The sequence below is a fragment of the Sminthopsis crassicaudata genome, chromosome 4, assembly GCF_048593235.1.
Source record: "Sminthopsis crassicaudata isolate SCR6 chromosome 4, ASM4859323v1, whole genome shotgun sequence".
NCBI lineage: Eukaryota > Metazoa > Chordata > Mammalia > Dasyuromorphia > Dasyuridae > Sminthopsis > Sminthopsis crassicaudata.
Window position 1 is genome coordinate 242,007,720 of NC_133620.1, and position 20,020 is coordinate 242,027,739.

Genomic DNA, 20,020 nt, shown 5'->3' on the forward strand with positions numbered 1-20,020 from the left:
TATTTATAAATTTCTTTGCAAACATGAAATCTATATAACTTTTAGTTATATTATCATTGCTATTGTTTTTGTTGGTTTTTTAACTTCCCTTAGTTTTTCCCAGCAGTAAAATTGAGTTAATATCTGCTATAAATATCTTATAGAATAAGTCTTATAGAAAACTGTAAATATCTTCTATAATAAATGTACAATTGGATATCACCTTCAAGTATTGGGGGTAAAGGTATGTAATTATTCTAGGCTGTTATTTTTAAAAATATCAACGAGGTACTTAAAACATCATCACACACAACAAGTAGATGATCAGAAATTCTAAAAATTAATTTTACTACTTTGACTTGAGACCTAAAATCCAAAACTATTATTAAGAAGAGTGGAGGAAAAGTATTGTTGAAGAATAATTCCAAGGTGCCGTACTATAAAACCAATAAGGAAAAACTTTCTGTTTATAAATAAAAATAGGGATCTAATAAGATTTTTCAAGCATATATTTTCCTTTTGAACAAAGTTAGTTTCTTCTCTATAGTATAGAAAAATATTTCTCTGCTGAAACAATTCATTTAAAAACAGGAAATTTTAGTAAGAAATTTCAGTTTCAAATGTTTCATTTACATAATGCCAGACAATAAATATTTACAAAATTTTATATAAATATTCAAAATTCAGCACAGGATTTCATGAATGCTTAGTAAAGATTTATTGCAATAATGAATGAAATTAATATTTGTTTTTATGTAAATATAGACCCCAGAGGCACTATTCAGGATCTATCAAGTATCTATTATGTGCAAAATCCTATGCTAGTTTTGAAAATAAAAGACAAAATCACTATTGATTAGAAAAATGCAGATTAAGACAACTCTGAGGTAATACCACATACCTCTTAGATTGACTAAAATGACAGAATTCATTGTTGGTAGAGTTCTGAATTGATACAATCATTCTAGACAGCAATTTGGAACTGTGCCCAAAAGGCATACCCTTTGATGCAACAATGTGTCTACAGGGTCTACATCTCAAAGAGATAAATAAAAAAAGGAAAAGGGCCCACATATGCAAAAGTGTTTGTAACAATCCTATTTGTAGTGGCAAGAAATTGGAAATTGAATGATTGCTCATCATTTAGTGAATGGCTGAATAAGTTATAGTTTATGAATGTAATGGAATATTACTGTTTGTAAGAAATGATCACCAAGATGATCTCAGAAAGGCCTGGAGAGACTTGCATGAACTAATGCTAAGTAAAGTGAATAGAACCAAGAGAACATTGTACCCAGCAACAACATGATCATGTGATGACCAAATGTGATGGATTTGGCTCTCAACAACAATGAAGTGTCAGGCCAAATCCAATAGATTTGTGATGTAAAGAGCCATCTGCATCCAAAAAGAGAACTCTGGGAATTGAATGTAGCTCATAACATAGCATTTTCACCTTTTTGTTGTTTCCTTGCTCTTTGTTTGCTTTCTCATTTTTTTCCATTTTGATCTGTATTTTTCTTGTGCATCATGACAAATGTGGAAAAATGTTTAAAAGAATTGCACACTTCACTTACATATATATGTACTGGATAATATATATGCCAGTCTTGTTGTCTAGAGGTGACATAGGGGAGAAAAGGAGGAGAAATTTTGGAACTAAGGTTTTGTAAGGGTGAATGTTGAAAACTATCTTTGCATGTATTTTGAAAATAAAAAGATATTAAAATTTTTTTAAAAACAAAAAAAAAGTGGGAAAAAAGAAATTTAAAAATATTCAAAATGGGAAAACTATTTAGAATGCTGGTGGAATTGTCTAAGCAAGAGATAATGACTTCATTATCTAACATTTTGGAAACGTGAGTGTAAAATATGCATGCAGTGGATATATGCTTATGAGCTCTAATAAAAAAAAAAAAAAAAACAGGGTCACTGATAGGATTTGTAAAGCATTGTCCTATAATGATTATTTATTGAAGGAAATGGGAATGTTTAACGTTGAGAAAAGTATAGATTTGGGGAGATGGTTAGAGGTGATCCTCTATTTTAACATAGTTGGAGGGCTATGATGTACGAGGATGATTACTTTTATAGGATTAATGGATAGAAGTTAATGGGAAGTAAATTTCTATTCTATGTGAGGAAGACCTTCACTACAGGTGATATTTAGAAACATAATTATCTATTTTATGAATACATAAATCAATAAGCATTTATTAAATACACACTATATGACAGACATGGGATACAAAAACAAAAATGAAATGGATCCTGCCCTCATGGAGCTTACATTCATAACTTTTCTCAAGAAGTATTAGAAGGAATTTTTTTAGCAGACTTTAGACTAATGAGTCTCCGAGGTCCCTTCCATCTCTGAGATTCTAAAATGATGAACTTTCTATATAAAAGAGCAACAATAGCTAAAGTGTAAAGGAGAATAATTAACAAATTTCTGGTTTCTCAGTTCAGCTATAAGATATTAGGGAGATAAAAGAAGTCTATAGAACTCAAAAGTAGAGATAGGACTTAAAATTCATTTTGTTGTTATTCTTTTTGTCCTTATTTGGGGTTTTCTTGGCAAAGATCCAGAAGTTTGTTATTTACTTCTTGAGCTCATTTTACAAAGAATATGGCAAAGTGTCTTGCTCAGGATCATACAATTAAGTATCTGAGGCTGGATTTGAACTCATGAAGATGTCTTCCTGATTCCAAGTCCAGCACCCTATCCACTCTATTACATAGTTGTCTTATATTCCACTTATACATAAATACATATAAAAACATCAACATAAGACATTATATATATGTATAATACATATATGTAATATATGACATAATATATTTAAATTGGCTTTAATTCCAATCAGTAGATATTGTTTTTATGAATATCCCTTAGTTTTTCTTAATAGTAAACCTGGGCTAATAATATTTGCTGATAGAAAATGTGTTAAGATCATATAATGAATATATAATTGCATATCACTTTCAATATTGGGGGAAAACTACACAATTAATCTAAGATGTTATATAAAATATATCATCAAGGTACAAGTATAAATATGTATATTATATATATATATATATATAGGTATATGTATCATACCTATATATATTAATACATATGTATATAGGTATATAGATGTTTGTGTAGAGATACACATACATATAGAAGCAGGGGCTATTTGAGATGAAAGGGATTCAATATAACATTTGATATGTTTCTTTTTTTAAAAAATTAAGTCTGAAGTTCCCATGTTCATTTAATATTGTTTTAATATTTAATTTTCTAAAGCTAATTTTGGTGTTAATGAAAATTAAAATAACTAATGAATGTTTTATTTAAAGTTATGCTAAATTATATAGCTCTCTTTGAAGATGTCATATTAAGTAAGAAAAATTCAAACTTTTATTATGGTTATTATTATTGTATCATTATTTTAATCCAAGATGACTGTTTAAATCATGAAGAGAATTTCTAGGATGACAACTGCCTTTACCAAAGCATATCATCAACTATCCAATAACTTATAGTCCCTAGAATATTACTTTGGAACCAAGAAATCAAATAAGTTGCCCAAGACCATGTAAATAGCATGAATCAGAGGGAGGAAATGAGTTATTAGTCTTGTTGCCTTTAAGATTAAATTTGTCCAAAATGTCATTCATTTTCTTATTCTAACATTCAATTTCACAAAATGATCTCTTGTAAATTCTCTTTTGGTTCATTTCCCTTTACTCTATATTCTTTACTTCTACATTGTACTAAAAATTCTGTTAAAAAATGTAAACAGACTAAATGGCATATGCTGATATACCTTATAAGCTAGACTTTCAACAGCTTAAGGTCAGGATCATGTCTCTTTATCCCCTTGTCCGTGTTCCACATATTTTCAATTTCCAAGAAATGTTTAATTGCACTCCAGAGATTTTTTAATGCAATAATTTATTTTATGTAAACTACTAAAAACAAAAACAAGGGAAAAAAACAGAAATAAAAAAAGGAATAGTTGGCCAACAAATCCTATGATAATGAGGCTGTCTTTAGTACTTAGATTTCTACCTTATACCACTGCACAAGCCAGAAAAACTAGGACATGTTAAGTATTAAGAAAATGCCCAGTGAGGAACCTTTAAGTTAAATAGTAATGTTTTCAATAATATAATCAAGAACTATTCCAATCATATTCAGTTCTCATAAGATATCTAGCTACTGACTTGGCCATTACAGACATTGTTTTTCAATCCTCTTAAATTGCACTTCCACCTAATTAAAGAGCCAATAAGAAAGTATAATTTATCTATCCAATATTTGTATATTATTCTGAAATATTTTGATTTTAGTTTAAATTTGTTATTTTTATTTATCTTTAGAGAATTAAAACATTCAGAAGAAGAAAATAATAATAAAAAACAATAATAATCATAATAGTTTACACAGTCTCCCATAATAGGGAATTTTTAAAAAAAATCAAAATTGCAATAGGCAGGAAAAAAGATCATATAATAAAAAATAAAATTTTAAAACTTATATTGCATAAAAATGTTTTTTTTGTGGATAGAAGGTTAGATTTGTCAGGGAAACCTGAATTTGAATATTGCCTTATTCTTGCTGTGTTATTGAACTATTATTTACTTAAATTGCTTCAGTCTCATGTGTAAAATGGGGATAATAATATTTATCTCAGAGGGTATTATGAAGATCAAAACAAATCATATCTGCAAAGCACTCTGCAAACCTTAAAGTGCTATACAAATCTTAGCTATTATTGTTATTACTATAAGTTGTCATTTAAAAAAAAAAATTATTTTCTTTCCTCTGATGCAAATTTTAATGCCATTGACTTAGTGTAAGTTCTTAGAGAGCTTCTTTGTCTGGGGGTGGGGAAGGATGGGAGAAAGCATCACTATGACCAGACTGGGAATAAATGCCTTAAATGAAGCTGGATTGGTTCTCAGTTCTTTATCCCCAAAACTGGCAGGGGGGAATTAAACTCAAATTGGACACAGAGCCCTTAAGGGCTTTCCTTTTTCATCTATGATCTTATATAACTTTCAGGTGGCAGCTATCAAAGCTTCATTAGCCTTAAGGAAATTATTTTTTTCCTCTCCCAGAATTAGTATCAGAAAAGAAACTTATTAAAGGTATTGTTTTATATTAAATACACACACACAATTATGTGCTTATTACTAATTTTGTAGTCAATAAAAATATGAAGGAAAGGGGAAGGGAAACCTGCCTGAGTGCTAACTTCTGAAACTTCTGCTTTTATAATTTAATTGGGGGTCATAGGTCCCAAGTTTCAATCTTGGCATGGTCACTTGATATCTACATGGATTCTTTGCAACCCTTCTATTGGTCTCAGTTTTCACATCTGTAAAACAAATAATAAGACTAAATAAACTCTACTGTTCTCTTCCAGTTCATGGTATGGTGAATTGCTGTGACCATAATAGGAAGTTAAATATGCTTCAGAATGTTACCATGTTTAGTTGAATTTTTAACTTTTGCCCCTGTTGAAACAAAGGCAGTAAGTTAATTATTAAGTTAATAATGTTTTCCAATTAGCCCTGATTTTCTGGTACCTTGCTTAGCTAATATTACATTTGTATTTGTCAATCAGTCAGTTGTTTTTGTTGAAGAGAGGAAAATAGAAATCAGATATTTTGATTTATAAGCAGGATTTCTTACTCAGAATTACTATCTTGCTATAGCCTTTTAGATGATATAACAAATAAAGCACTGTATCTGGAGTTAGTATGACTTGAATTTAAATCCAACCATATATATTTACTTGCTATGTAAGTATAAACAAATCATTTGATCTAACATTTTGTCTCCATTTCCTCATTTGTAATGTGAACTAGATGAGGAAATGGCAAACCATTTCATTAACTTTGCCAAAAACAAAAATTCAAATGGGACCATTGAAATTGACTGACAAAAACAAAAACAAAAAACAAACAAACAAAAAAAACCCACAATGATTTCCCACAAAGAGGGGAGTAACTGTGCAAAGACTCAGATAGTAAATAGCCTCAGCTTCCTTGACCATAAAATGGGCATAATTATAATACTTATCTCATAAAGATGTTGTGAGAATCAAATGAAATATTTTTAAAGCTATCAGCACAGGTCCTGGCACATTGTAGATTCTTAATAAATAATTTCCTTCCTTTCCCCCTTTGATTTATTAATTTTTATCTTTTTGATAAAATTAAGCTCCTGAGGGCAGAGATTCTCACTTTCATTTTTATATTCCGTCTTTTTCATGGTATCAGAAACATAGTAGGTGCTTAATAAATGTCTCTTGATTGATTATATGAGCATCCCATCAGAGTTCAGGAAAGTAAATTGATATGTTTATCATAGGGTGATGAACTTTTATACCATAATAATTCTCAAAGACCATAAACTAAGTCATAAAGGGGTTGAGATCTACACCAGGAAAGGAAAAGAACAGCCTCAAGAACAAAATTGCAGATTCTCAAAATGTTCAAGAAATGTTATGTAACAAGGAATTTCATCACAGTCAAGTCAAGAAGCATTCTGAATTGTCTACTATTTGCAAGGAATTGTAGCAAGATGACGCACTATATTAATTGTGAATATACATATATTTATTTCTTACAAATCTTTAAGTCGGTGGCATTTGTTATTCTTTCCCCTCACATCTGAAGCCTCACTAAGGAGAATAAGAAAGCATCTTCTGTGCTTTATTAAATATTAGAAATTACTAAATTTAATGGCCTAGTAACTATGAAATATGACATTCCATTCATATTAAAGTCCTACCGCCCAGGGGTTTGTAGCATAGTCTTTTTGAACAATGCCATTCTGTCTCATTGGTTATGGAACATCAAGTCTGCTATGGCTCACTAAAAATATGAATAACCATTACACACTCAACATTCTCCAGCCCCAGAAAAAAGAATCCTGATAATGTAAATGGTTTTGTGACAAGAACCACAATGTACCAGCATGTCAACAAAAGCTGATTGTCCAAATAATAAAAGTCCCTGACCTATTTATAAGCTGTTGCCCTGGCAGAGAGTGTTCTTTCGTACAAGGACAAGTTTTCCTTCAAAAACAGAAGAAAGAAAATTTTTAAAAACTGGTCAATTTTATATTTTGACACATGCAGTTGTATAAGAATAGTAACAAAATTAGGGTAATTGCCATTTCTTCTATATGACTGTAATCATTGACCTGCTGAGAATTTAAGAAATTATGCTTATAATAAAGTTTTAAAAATTGTATTTCATTTTTTATTCAAAGTGGAAGAAATATTCATCAGCTGTTAATTAATCACTAATTATCTCTGAAATGCTGCTGATACTACTGGGATACAATGAAAAAGAACAAAACAATTCTATTATCAAGGAGCTTAAGGAAAATATCTCTAAGTGGCAAATGCTTACCCTTAATTCATAGATTTCTCATACAAACTAATAAGTGAAAAGTAAAGACATTTGAAAAGGCAGAAAATATTGCATGCAAGCTTTTTAGATCAAGACTTTTAAATTTATAGTTCACAGTCTCCCAAGAGGATAACATATAGGTTTTAGGAGTGTGTGTATGTATGTATGTATGTATGTGTGTGTATGTGTGTGTGTGCCTGTGTAGAAAGTTACATTTGCATTTTTACCAACTTCTGATATTTAGTTTTTCCTGAAATTATTTTTAAAATTATTCTTGTAGAAGGGGTCTAGGACACTAAAAAGGTAAAGAATCTATTTTAGCATAATGCCTTTTATATAATGAATTATTAGGTATATGTTAGTTAATTATCACAATTAATAATATGTGAGCAAGTGGTAAAAAAGGGAAGATTTTGGAAAATATATAATATAATTGTCATATGATTGCTAATCCAAACATTTCTGGGGAATGACTTTTGAAACCCAAAATGAAGGGGGCAAATATGTATAATATACTTAAGTACACAGTACTAAATAATTATTTAAGCTTTTTTTTCCCTTTTTTTTCTGTGAAGCAATTGGAGTTAAATAACTTGCCCAGGGTCACACAGTTAGTAACTGTTAAGTGTCTGAGGCCAAATTTGAACTCATGTTCTTCTGACTCTAATGCCAGTGCTCTATCCATGGACCAGCTAACTGCTCTTATTTAAACTTTTAAAAAATGTATAGTGGTCCATCAATGGTAGGCTTTATTTTCAAAGCGTGAAACTCTGCCTTGGGAAGGAGCAGAAAATTAATTTAAACAATATATTATTGTTTAAATTGTTATGATATCTTGGGAACAAATACTTGTTAAGTATTGTGGGGGACATAAATTTATATACAATGTATACTGGCTGTTTGCCTCTGGGCAAATCATTTAACTTTTCTGATTCTCAGTTGGAGAGTAGTTTCTTCATAGGATTTTTATGAGAATCAAATGATATCATGTATATAAACCAGTATCCAAATTTTAAAGTTTTACATAAAAGCAATATTTTCTTATTTTATCTCTATCATATATTTCTACTTCTAGTCTTCTAATTCTATCTCTATAATTGTCATAGATCTGGAGCTAGAGGATACCTTAAAAGCCATCCTAAATTCAAACTCATTTTAGAAATGAAGAAATTGAGGCTCATGGTGGTTTGAGTGCTCAAGGTTACACAGATTGTGCTCTTTAAAAGTAGAATATGAAGTTATATGAAGCTATGGATATTTTTTCTTTTGAACCACGCTATGATAATAATGATGATGATGATGATGTTGATGTTGATGATGATGTTGATGATGATGATTGTTATACATGGAATCTTCTCTGAAGAGGCCGATAATACATACATAAACACAATATAAGGCATATGTGATTATCCTTGAAGTATCATGTGAATGGAATTTGAGACATGATCAAGATAATGCATGTTGAAAAAAATGAGATGGGCAGTAATGAAAATGAAAGAATGCAAATATATAGCCTACACTTGTTGCCCCATGAAATAATAAAAGAACCTGAGAAAATCCTTTTTGTTCATTCATTCAAAATATAACTCCTCTCCTTCCTTTACAATTCCTTGACACTATCCCTTATATTGTTGTTTTTTTATATCTTCAATGAACTCACCTTTGCCTCTTGCATTCCCTACCTTCTTATAATCTATAGTCATGTCATCTCCTAAGTGAGGTCTTCCAGATTTTCTCAATTGCCAAAACTGCTGCACTTCAGATTAATTTGTATTTACTTTGGATATATTTCATAATTATATTTGTCTTTCTATTGACTATTAATTCCTTGAGAATAGGGCCAGTTTCAATTTTGTTTTATAATCTTACTACCTAATATAGTTATTGACATATTGCTGTTGCTGTTGTTCAGTCATTTTTCAGTTATTGTGACCCAAAATGGCATTTTCTTGGCAAAGATACTGCAGAACATTGCCATATCATTCTCCAGTTCATTTTACATATGAAGAAACTGAGGCAAACAGAGTTAAGTAACATGCCCAAAGTCACATAACTAGTAAGTATTTGAGACTATATCTGAACTAAAGTCTTCCTAAATCTAGGCTCAATGTTCTAATGTTTGTCCTTTTAAAGCACTATATTCAGGGTGCTAGCTAGCTAGTTACCCTATGAACTCATAGTAAACACTTAATTGGGTTGAGGGAGTGATGACAATTTAGGAACTATGCAATGAGTGCTGTGTTAAGTACTTTGAGAATATTATCTCATTTAATCCTCACAACAAACTGCTATTACTATCCTCATTTACAACAAATAAGTATCTGAAGTAGGATTTGAACTCAAGTCCTCTTAACTCCAGGCTTGGTGCTCTATTTACTGCTCCATCTAGCTACCTCTGGTTTAAAGTATCTTGGAAAACTAGATTTGGAATCAGAGAATCTGGATTTAACTTATATCTCTGATTCTACCTGTTAATTTTTTGGGTCAGCTTTTAGAGATTATCATTGTTTTTAAATAATTCTTGCTAAAAATAAAATATTGTTCTATTATTTGTGACCTTTCTAAGATTAATTCCTATTTAAAAAACTAAATTAATGGCCAAAAATTTCTACTGATGCTAACTTAATATATATGTCATAAAGCACCCTAGGTAGCACAGTGGATAGAATGTTGGTCCAGAAATTAGGAAGAAGTACTTTCCCTAGTCAAAATTTGTTCTCAGACACTCACTAACTGTGTGACCCTGTGAAGGTCCTTTAACTCTGTCTCAGTTTCCTTATCTAAAAAAATGAGCAGAGAAAAGAAATGGCAACCATATTTTTGCCAATAAAACCTCAAATAGGGTCACAAAAAGCTTGAAAGAGTTTATTAGACATCTGATCTAACTCTCTCATTTTACAAATGAGGAAGCTAAAGTCCAGACATATAAAATGATTTATGCAAAGTCACACAGGTAAGAAATGTCAAAGAGACCATTCAACTCAGCTCCTCTGACTAGAAACTTAGCTGTATCATAATGCCTCATAGTATGAGACTAAGAAGAGGCATCTACATAGACAAAATAAACTTCTTCATCTTGCTTATTTTTAATTATTATTATACCCCTATCTATTCAAATAAGCTCATGCTGATCTATTAATTTCTGGGAAACATCATTAATTAAAGGTAAATGCACAATGTACATTCTTAATTTCAATTATTTATTAAAACCCAAAGCATTTCTGCATAACAATGACAAAATCCAGGAGGGATGTCATAAAGGGAAGTCCTTATTAAAATAACAACAAAATGGACATAAAACTTGTGTTCATCTTGCAAAGCATACCATGCATGTATCAACACAAAATGACCTTTAAGGCAAACCAGAAACTACTTAAATAATAAGAGAGCTTTTCAGTGGTCATTGTTGGACCACATAAATACAATAAAAACAAAAATATTGCAAAATTGATATAAATATTTAGTGCCATATCAACAAAATTAACAAGGAAAATTTTATAGAGTTAGCTAAAAATAACAACACAATTTATCTGGAAGAATTAAAAAATCTAGAATATCAATAGTAATGATGAAAAAGGTACCAATGAAATGAGAATAGTACTTTTATCTATGAAACTCAAATATAAAGTAACAATCATCAAAACTATTGAATATTTGTTAAAAACTAAAAAAAAAAGGGTAATTAATCGACATACTATACAACGAAGAATCAGAAATCATTAAACTCAAAAACCAGATGAGGGATAGAGATAATTACAGAAGATAAAAGTGTCCAGATTACATGAAATTCAAAATTTTTTGAATGATCAAACTTTATATGACTAGGAAAAGAAAATAAGTCATTAAGGGAAAATCAATATCAAATGTCTGATAAAATTATGAAGTATTGTTTTGTATAAACAGAAATAAATGTCTAACATTACTATTCCCCAAGGGAGAAGTGGTAGATTATGAACAGTACCCCCAAAAGAATTTTAAGCTATTAAAAACTGAATGAAATAATGATCCAAACCATTCATAATAGAGCAATGCAAGTCAAATTGCCAAAGTTTCAACTCACACCCAAAAACTTGTCAAAGATGAGAAAAGATGTGAACTATCAATGCTGAAGGGGCTGGGAAAGACAGGCATATCCATTAGCTGTTGGTAGAACGTTATTTGATAATTTTTGAAAGCAATTTAGAATTGGGCAAGGGCATTTATAAAAATGTTCACACCCTTGTACTGAAAGATTCTCTATTAGTCATATATCCAAAGAAAGTTAATAACAAAAGAAAATCTTCCATAAAAAGCAAATTTACTAAAGCATTATTATTCTTTTTGGTAGCAGAAGAGAGCTAAAAAAATAAAGCGATACTTATCCATTTAAAACTAGCTAAATTTTTGTTTTCATTAAAATGTAAAGGAATATTCTCTTCTAAAAATAATAAATGAAAAATTCACTAGAAAACTTTCATGAATAATGAAAAGTGAAATTAGTAGAACCAGGAAAACTACATAATATACACATACAAATATGTACATATATACCATAATGCCCATATATTGCATTATTAACAGACACATATACAGAGAGAGCAAGAGAGAGAAGAGAGAGAGGGGAGAGAGAGAGAGAGAGAGAGAGAGAGAGAGAGAGAGAGAGAGAGAGAGAGAGAGAGAGAGAACGAAAGAGAGAGAGAATGAGAGAGAAAGAAAGAGAATGAGAGAGAGAGAACAAGAGAGAGAAAGAGAATGAGAGAGAGAATGAGAGAGAGAGAAAGAGAAAGAGAGAGAGAAAGAGAGAGAGAACAAGAGAGAACAAGAGAGAAAGAGAGAGAATGAGAGAGAGAGAGAACAAGAGAGAGAACGAGAGAGAACAAGATAGAGAACGAGAGAGAATGAGATAGAGAGAGAGAAAGAGAGAGAGAGAACGAGAGAGAACGAGATAGAGAGAAAGAGAGAGAGAGAATACAACAATGTAAGTAGAAAGTTCAATATCAACCAAACAATTTAAACTGAATAATATGGACCAAACTTATTCTGAATGAACTAACAAAAAATAGACATCTTTCTTACTTCTTAAAAGGTATGAGAGAGAGAGAGAGAGAGAGAGAGAGAGAGAGAGAGAGAGAGAGAGAGAGAGAGAGAGAGAGTGTGTGTGTATGATGTGTGAATTTGGGAGGTTATGATTATGAAATGCTGTATATAATACAACTTTTTTTTGGATGTGTTTAGTTTTGCTGACTTTCTCCCCCCCCCCATTCTTCAATATAAGGCATAGCCTTTTGAGTCATTCTTTTGCAGAAGGAAAAATAGGGAATATGAAAAAAAAGTCATTAAAAGTTTACCTAGAACAGCCATATACCTAATTCAATTAGAAGGAACAACAAAGCATTTATGAGCTAAACAGGAAAATACAATTTGTGTTTTTTACATAATTCATTGTATAACTTAAAGCAAGTAGTCAGAATATATTCTGCTTCCCTTCTCTCATTGAAAAAAATTAATTTAACTCCTAGTGACAGTTGTCTCATATATAAATGTCGACTTAAAATTATATTAAATTAAATGAGATTGATATTGAGTAATTAACTTTAAAATTTTCATTTAAAATATACATATATGCCTACATGTATATATCTTTATGTGTATATGTTGATCATCATGATATTGCTTCTTCTATACATAATTGTGATTACAGAGGGAGAAAGAGATCTAAACATTTTATAGTAATTTAATAATTTGAGAATATCTTATGCTAAAATAAATCAACCTATTAAGATAAATGATTGTCTCTCATTTGCACATAATTAACAAAATCCCCCATAAATACTAAAATAGCTGTTCAAATTAACACTCCTATTCATTAATAATTCTGCCTGCCAAACCAACTTAACATATTTACATTTCAGCTGAGCTCAAAATTTATAGCTGAGGGGGAGAAAAAAAGAAAAAGAATTAAAATAGAGCAGGCTGGCATTTGTTTGAAAACCCAATCCTTATTAGGAAATCTCTTCTGAAGATGTGTTACTAGAGCTGAATTGAAGTTCTATTCACGGTAGTGAACTCCAATGCTAGACAGCCACAGTAAATAAAGGAATACTTGCTTACATTTATTTGATAGTTTTGAAGACTCTGAAACTATCACTTTCACCATAATTTTGACTTAAGGAAACAAAGGACATTAAATATACAGTTACTTAGGCGTGTTCCTCCTGCTGTCAAATTCGATCCAAATAAATAAAACATAAGAAAAAGTATTCAGTTTTTTTTTGATTCACTACAGTTTTCAGTTTCTGAAAGTCTTTTCCAGGCCCTTATCCTTAGAAAGAACAATAAGCTCTCATTGGTTTTAACTGATTGAGCCAAGAATTTTCCCCAAAATGATCAAAGAGGCTCCATTAACATGCCTTTCCTATTGCTACATGCTAACTTATTATAAATGAAAAGGCTAAAATCCTTCAGATAACAGTATTTGTTTCAGATGTCCATCAGAAGCATTAGACTGAGAGGATAAACAATAAATTAAATTCAAGGATACACTTGACATTAACAGTAACATTATGCATTCTTAAAAATAGTCAATAGCACAAGACCAATAGTTTCTTTTCCAAAGCAGTGTTTGTTTGACTTATTTTGTTACCTGTATTACCCTTATTATTCCTGAGGACAAAAATTTTGGAAAAACAAGTAATAAAATATGCCCATAAAAAGGACTTTTACTATTTCATTGAACAGATTATGTCCAAGGACAGAATTGTTTATAAATTTTTTCTGGGATAAGTGGGATCTTCAAGTATTTTTAATATCATAGGTTTGGAGATAATTGATATTATTTGTAAATGAAATAATAATGGTGAATCTACTCTAATGATGTTTCTTTGCAAGTGGAACTAAAAGTCACTGTTTGGTGGGAGGAGGGCATTTAAGCTAATTTACCTTTATAATGTCATGAAACATCAGAGGTGAAACATGACAATTGTGAACTTTCCTAAATTACTTAGGACAAAATTATGAACTATTACTTTCCCTAAATACTTCTCAGTCATCTTATCTATTTAGTCTATGTTATTTTTTTCAGGGGGTGCTTCAGGTGTGATGGATGATAAAGTACTGGGGCCTGTAATCAGGATGAACTGAGTTCAAATCCATCTTCAGACACTGATTAGATTTGTGATTCTGAAGTCACTTAAACCCTAGTTGCCTTAGTACACTGAAGAAGGAAATGGCAAACTATGCTAGTAACTTTGCGAGAAATCTCCAAGGACAGCATTAGTCACGAAGAGTAGAACATGACCAAACAATAACAACAATAACAACTTGGGAGTAACAATCTATATGTTTACCTTTTGCTTATTTATTTCTTAAGTTTTTTACTTCCTATATGTCCAATAAACATTTATTTGGAAACAACATAATGTTATTTGAGAAAGATGATGTGATAATGAAAAACTGACAGAGGTAAAAAGGAAATACTAAACTCCTGTCTCTATAAAGAAGGAAATAATCTTCAAACTAGAAAGAGTACAATCAGCAATATAAGGGAAGTGCTACCTTAAATAGATAAAGTTATAGTGCATAGTTCCTTTAAATGCCTTAAAGTATCCCAGCCAAAATGAATTCAATCTCAGAATTTTAATGTACTTTCAAGATGCATTCTTATACATGTTATCAGTTTGTTACCTTTGAAAAACATATACTTTTATGTATAATTAAAAAGGGGAGGAATAGAAAAATGCTAATAAAGGAAGATAACCTGACTCCCTCTCTTCCTCCCTCCCCCCCCAAAAAAAAGAGGAGGAGTATAAATACTAGATAACACATTTGTTTTCAACCCCTGGCAAAATTCCATAATGAATTAGTAAATGAAACAAAAACATGACCAGAAATCAAAATAAGTTCATTATGAAACAGGCAGATTTAAATTCATTTCTCTTTTTTCATCATTATATGATTGTTATTGTTATAAGTACATCTTTATTTAATCAATGCATTTAACAAAATCTTTATTGAATGTAATGAGATAGCAGAACTGGAATACTTAACAGAGGAACTGGTTAAAATACTTGCTAAGAATTCTAGAAATTATCATTTTTCTCCTTTTCTTAGCTTCAGAGATGACAAGGAGCTCCCAGAAGCTAAATGACAAGAAAGATACATGGTGAGATTTTGGAAAGATAAGTAGCTCTGTGAAAGATAGATGTGGAGCTAGCAGAGCATGAAGGAACACAGCATGTTGTTTATTGGTTGCATATGCCTTGGTTGTATTTAGAGAGTACAAATGGGGAAGTCTTTCCTTTTTGATGTAGTACCTAGAAATCTAGAGGCTGATGATATGTAATACATTTTTAACTAATAATTTATTTTTGTTTGTTTGTTGTTCAAAATTGTTTCAGTCATGTCCAACTTTCTATGACCATTTGGGGTTTTCTTAGCAAAGATACTGGAGTGTTTTGTCATTTCCTTCTCCAGATCATTTACACATGAGGGAACTAAGGCAAATGGGGTTAAGGGATACAACAAATAAGTGACTGCAGTCAGGTTTGAACTTAACTCTTCCTAACACTCTATCCCTTGTACCACATAACTACCTAATTATTTTCACATTTGCATAAAAATTGCAAATAGCAATATTAAATTTGAAGCTTTTTTTAGCTTCTAGAATAAATATGATTCAACTGTTGTGATACTATGTGGCTCATAAAATTTCCAACTTTGGCTCCACTGGAAGACAGGTATGGAAAGTATTGCTGAAGCTTCTTAACCTATTTGTATATTTCTTTACAGAGAGAGAGAGAGAGAGAGAGAGAGAGAGAGAGAGAGAGAGAGAGAGAGAGAGAGAGAGAGAGAGAGAGAGAGAGAGAGAAGAGAGAGAAGTGCTTACCAGAGGGAAAGTCTCACTTCTGTTCTGTCCTGTGTCCTGTGAGAAGTAAAGCTATGGCCTGAGAGGCTTCAGCTCATCCCTTTCCAAGAAGGGAGGAAGGAATAAAAGTATGCAATAATTGTTTGCCAAGTTGTTCTCTACAGTTGTGCTGTATCAACATTCCAGAAGATGAATTAATGAAATACCATTTTGATGATCATGCTATAATATTTTTTCCTAATTTATTATTGGTCTACTTATTATCATTAACAGATTTAACAGGTATAAATTGAAAGTATTGCACAATATTTGGACTTTTAGCCAACCACAAGTTGAATATAAACCAAAAATATGGCATGAAAACAAAAAAAAAATTAAGAGCTCCTCTCCCAAAAAAATAAACAGATCATTCTGAATATTGTTGACTATTGGGATAATTATAATTTACTGAAGAAAACTTTTTCAAAACTATAGATATTGTATTCCTTTAAAATTTTCCATATCACACTATTTACCAACCAAGGTCATACCTGAGATGAGAATTTTTGTGCCATGAATTATGAGTTATGTAGATGAGAATTCATCTGTAACTATTGCTTCTCTATTAATATTCTCGCTAAACAAAATAGATGACTAAAGACCAAGTGTTAATGTTAATTAGTTGACACTAAAATAATGTTTCTGGTCTATCAGGAAATGACAAATAAACAGATGTTAAAGATGAAAGCATTTAACATTCTATTATAAAACAAAAAAGAAAGGAATTATGTACCAGAAGCCACAAATTATATTTTTCATATTAAGTCTAGATAAATATTTGTAGTAGAAAGGAGTACAAGAATGGTCTGTTTTAAGATTTAAAATAAAAATTTTAAGATTTTTAAGAAAAATCCTCTAAAGGATCATTTCTCCAGTATAAAGATAATGGAAATTATGCATAGTCAAACCCAAAGTGACAAAATTATCAAATACCACTCAAGCAAGAATTCTGCTTCTCTAACTAAGCAAGATAAGATAATAGTAATGATAGCAGTATGGTAGTAGTAGTAGTAGTGGTAGAAGTAGTAGTAGCAGTAATGGTAGTGGTAGTAGCAGCAGTATCAGCAGCAGCAGTAGTAGCAGTAGTAGTAATGATAATAATAACTAATATTTATATAACATACACACATATATATTAACTCTTAATAAATTAAGAGGTAGATGATATTATTATCCTTATTTTTCCAGATAAGAAAACTGAAAAATAGAGAGATTAAGTTTTTCCCAAGGTCACACAGAGATAATATTCCAACTCAAGTCTTTCTGACTATAAGTCTCATGATCTACCCACTGCCCATTGTACCACCAACTTATGAAGAATAACACACTTTTCCAAATTTTACTATCTAAAATTTCTTTGAATTTACATTCAATCTACACAAGTTCTAACCCCACATCTCTTGTAAATGCTAATTGGTTTTCATACAGATAACTTCATCAATCTTGGCCTTAGTCTACTCATCTGTAAAATGAAGAAGTTTGACTTAGTACTGTAGATCTTTTCCATCTCTAAATCTAGACTCCAATAAAGAGTTGGGCAGTTATGTATTGTGATTAGAGTGTGAGGTCTGAAGTCAGGGAGATTAATCTTCTTTAGGTCAAAGTCAGCTTCAATTGCTTATCACCTTGGAATATCACTTAACCCTGTTTGCCTCAGTTTCCTTACCTATAAAACGAGCTGGAGAAGGAAGTGGCAAATCATTACAGTATATCTGCCAAGAAAAACTCAAATGGGGCCACAGAGAGTCATACACAACTCAATAACTGAACAACATGAAGTGTTGCCTATAGCGATTGCCTTAGAAGAGTGTGGACAAAAGAAATGGTTAAAAGATTCACTGCAATTTAAACTTGATTAAATTAGGGGAGAAACAAAGGAAACAGAGAAGATCTTTCATATATTCTCACTTGGAAAAGACTGATGATAAGTAAGAATGATAAAATATTATCGCAGACTACAAATTTAAGTCCTACTGAATACCTATTAAAGCATGATCTGGTAGCTAGATTTATACATCAGAAAGTTGGCATCTTTGAGGGAATGAAAGATGACAAATTCCCATATGCAAAACTCAAAACATCCTGAAGAAATAAACTATTTTGGAATTATATTGTGGTGACAGACTAAACTATTGTCCACAAATGCCAAAACCAAAGAACAGTCTTATTTACTGTTTCACTAAATGATATGGAATGAGAAGCTTATAAATTATCAAGACTTGTAGCCAAGAGTACAATCATGGTGGAACAGCATGAAGTATACATCATTTTCGTTTTCCTGACTGATACTGGGTCATATTATCATAGGATTTTATATTTAAAGCTAGAAAGAACTTTAAAGGCCATTGAGTCTAGTTCTTTCATTTTACAGATGAAGAAACTGAAGGTCAGAAAGGTTAAGTGACTTGTCCAGGATCTCACAGCTGGCTAGTGTCATTTTTCTGGGATATTAGAGGATGCCCTTATATACTAATTCAGTTATGAAGCTAACTATGCAGTAGTTCATAAAATCTTTGGAAAGAGTCTGGTCCCTTGACAAGTAACTTCATTTTCTATTACCAGTTCTCCTTAATTTCTACTGAACATTATTCCCCTACTCTCTCCTTTCCAGTATACCCAATGATTGCCCTGTCCTCCTCTGTTTTTTCAGCTCCTTTTTGTGTATTCTCTTCTCTCATTAGATTGTAAATTCCTTGAGGGCAGGAACTGTCTTTTTTTTTTTTTTTTTTTTTTCTTATTTGTATCTATAGCCCTTAGCACAATACTATGTGGGAATGGGGAACCCTCACAAATGAAAGTATAGTTTTAGTAAAATTAATTCAATTGTAATATGTAGGATTAACTTGAGACATTGGAGGCTACTGCAGTAATCTAGATGTAGGGTATTCAGGACTTATGGTATAATCATAGATGAGAAAATGAAAAAGTAGGAAAAGGAGAAAAAGGAAAGGAACTTTAGGGGTCAAAACAATAAAACTTGTAAAGTAATTCCTTATGAGGATTGTAAGAGAGAAAAGTTTAAAATATCCCTAAGATTATTCAAATTATTAAATAATTTTGGCAAGAATAGAATAAAGGAAGCAAGAGAAGGGGGAAATGAGGTAATTTTTAGACTTATTGCTTTTGAAGTAATAGGACATCTATGTCAAAATATTCATCAGATGAAATTAAAACTTTTTCCACTCAAATGAAAGAGTGTTCCAAATCGCTAGTGATCAGAGAAATGCAAATTAAGACAACTCTGAGATACCACTACACATCTGTCAGATTGGCTAAGATGACAGGAACAAATAATGATGAATGTTGGAGGGGATGTGGAAAAACTGGGACACTGATGCATTGTTGGTGGAGTTGTGAAAGAATCTAACTATTCTGGAGAGCAATCTGGAATCATGCCCCAAAAGTTATCAAAATATGTATACCCTTTGATCCAGCATTGCTACTACTGGGCTTATATCCCAAGGAAATACTAAAGAAGGGAAAGGGACCTGTATGTGCCAAAATGTTTGTGGCAGCCCTTTTTGTAGTGGCTAGAATCTGGAAAATGAATGGATGTCCATCAATTGGAGAATGGTTGGGTAAATTATGGTACATGAATGTTATGGAATATTATTATTCTGTAAGAAATGACCAACAGGAGGAATACAGAGAGGCTTGGAGAGACTTACATCAACTGATGCTGAGTGAAACAAGCAGAACTAGAAGATCATTATACACTTCAACAATGATACTGTATGAGGA

The 20,020-nt window shown here is 31.3% G+C and overlaps 1 protein-coding gene across 49 annotated transcripts in view; it reads right to left on the reverse strand.

Moving 5' to 3' along the window:
- The window catches only part of RIMS1 (regulating synaptic membrane exocytosis 1), a 621,810-nt gene that overhangs the window by 83,339 nt on the left and 518,451 nt on the right, over positions 1-20,020 (reverse strand). The window contains exon 1 of one of the 49 annotated variants that reach the window (XM_074310552.1): positions 16,262-16,450. The exons of the other annotated variants lie outside the window; for them this stretch is intronic. The gene's annotated coding sequence lies outside the window, so the exon portion shown is untranslated. Of the gene's footprint in view, positions 1-16,261; positions 16,451-20,020 lie in introns of those variants that run through there. 49 annotated transcript variants of the gene reach the window in all.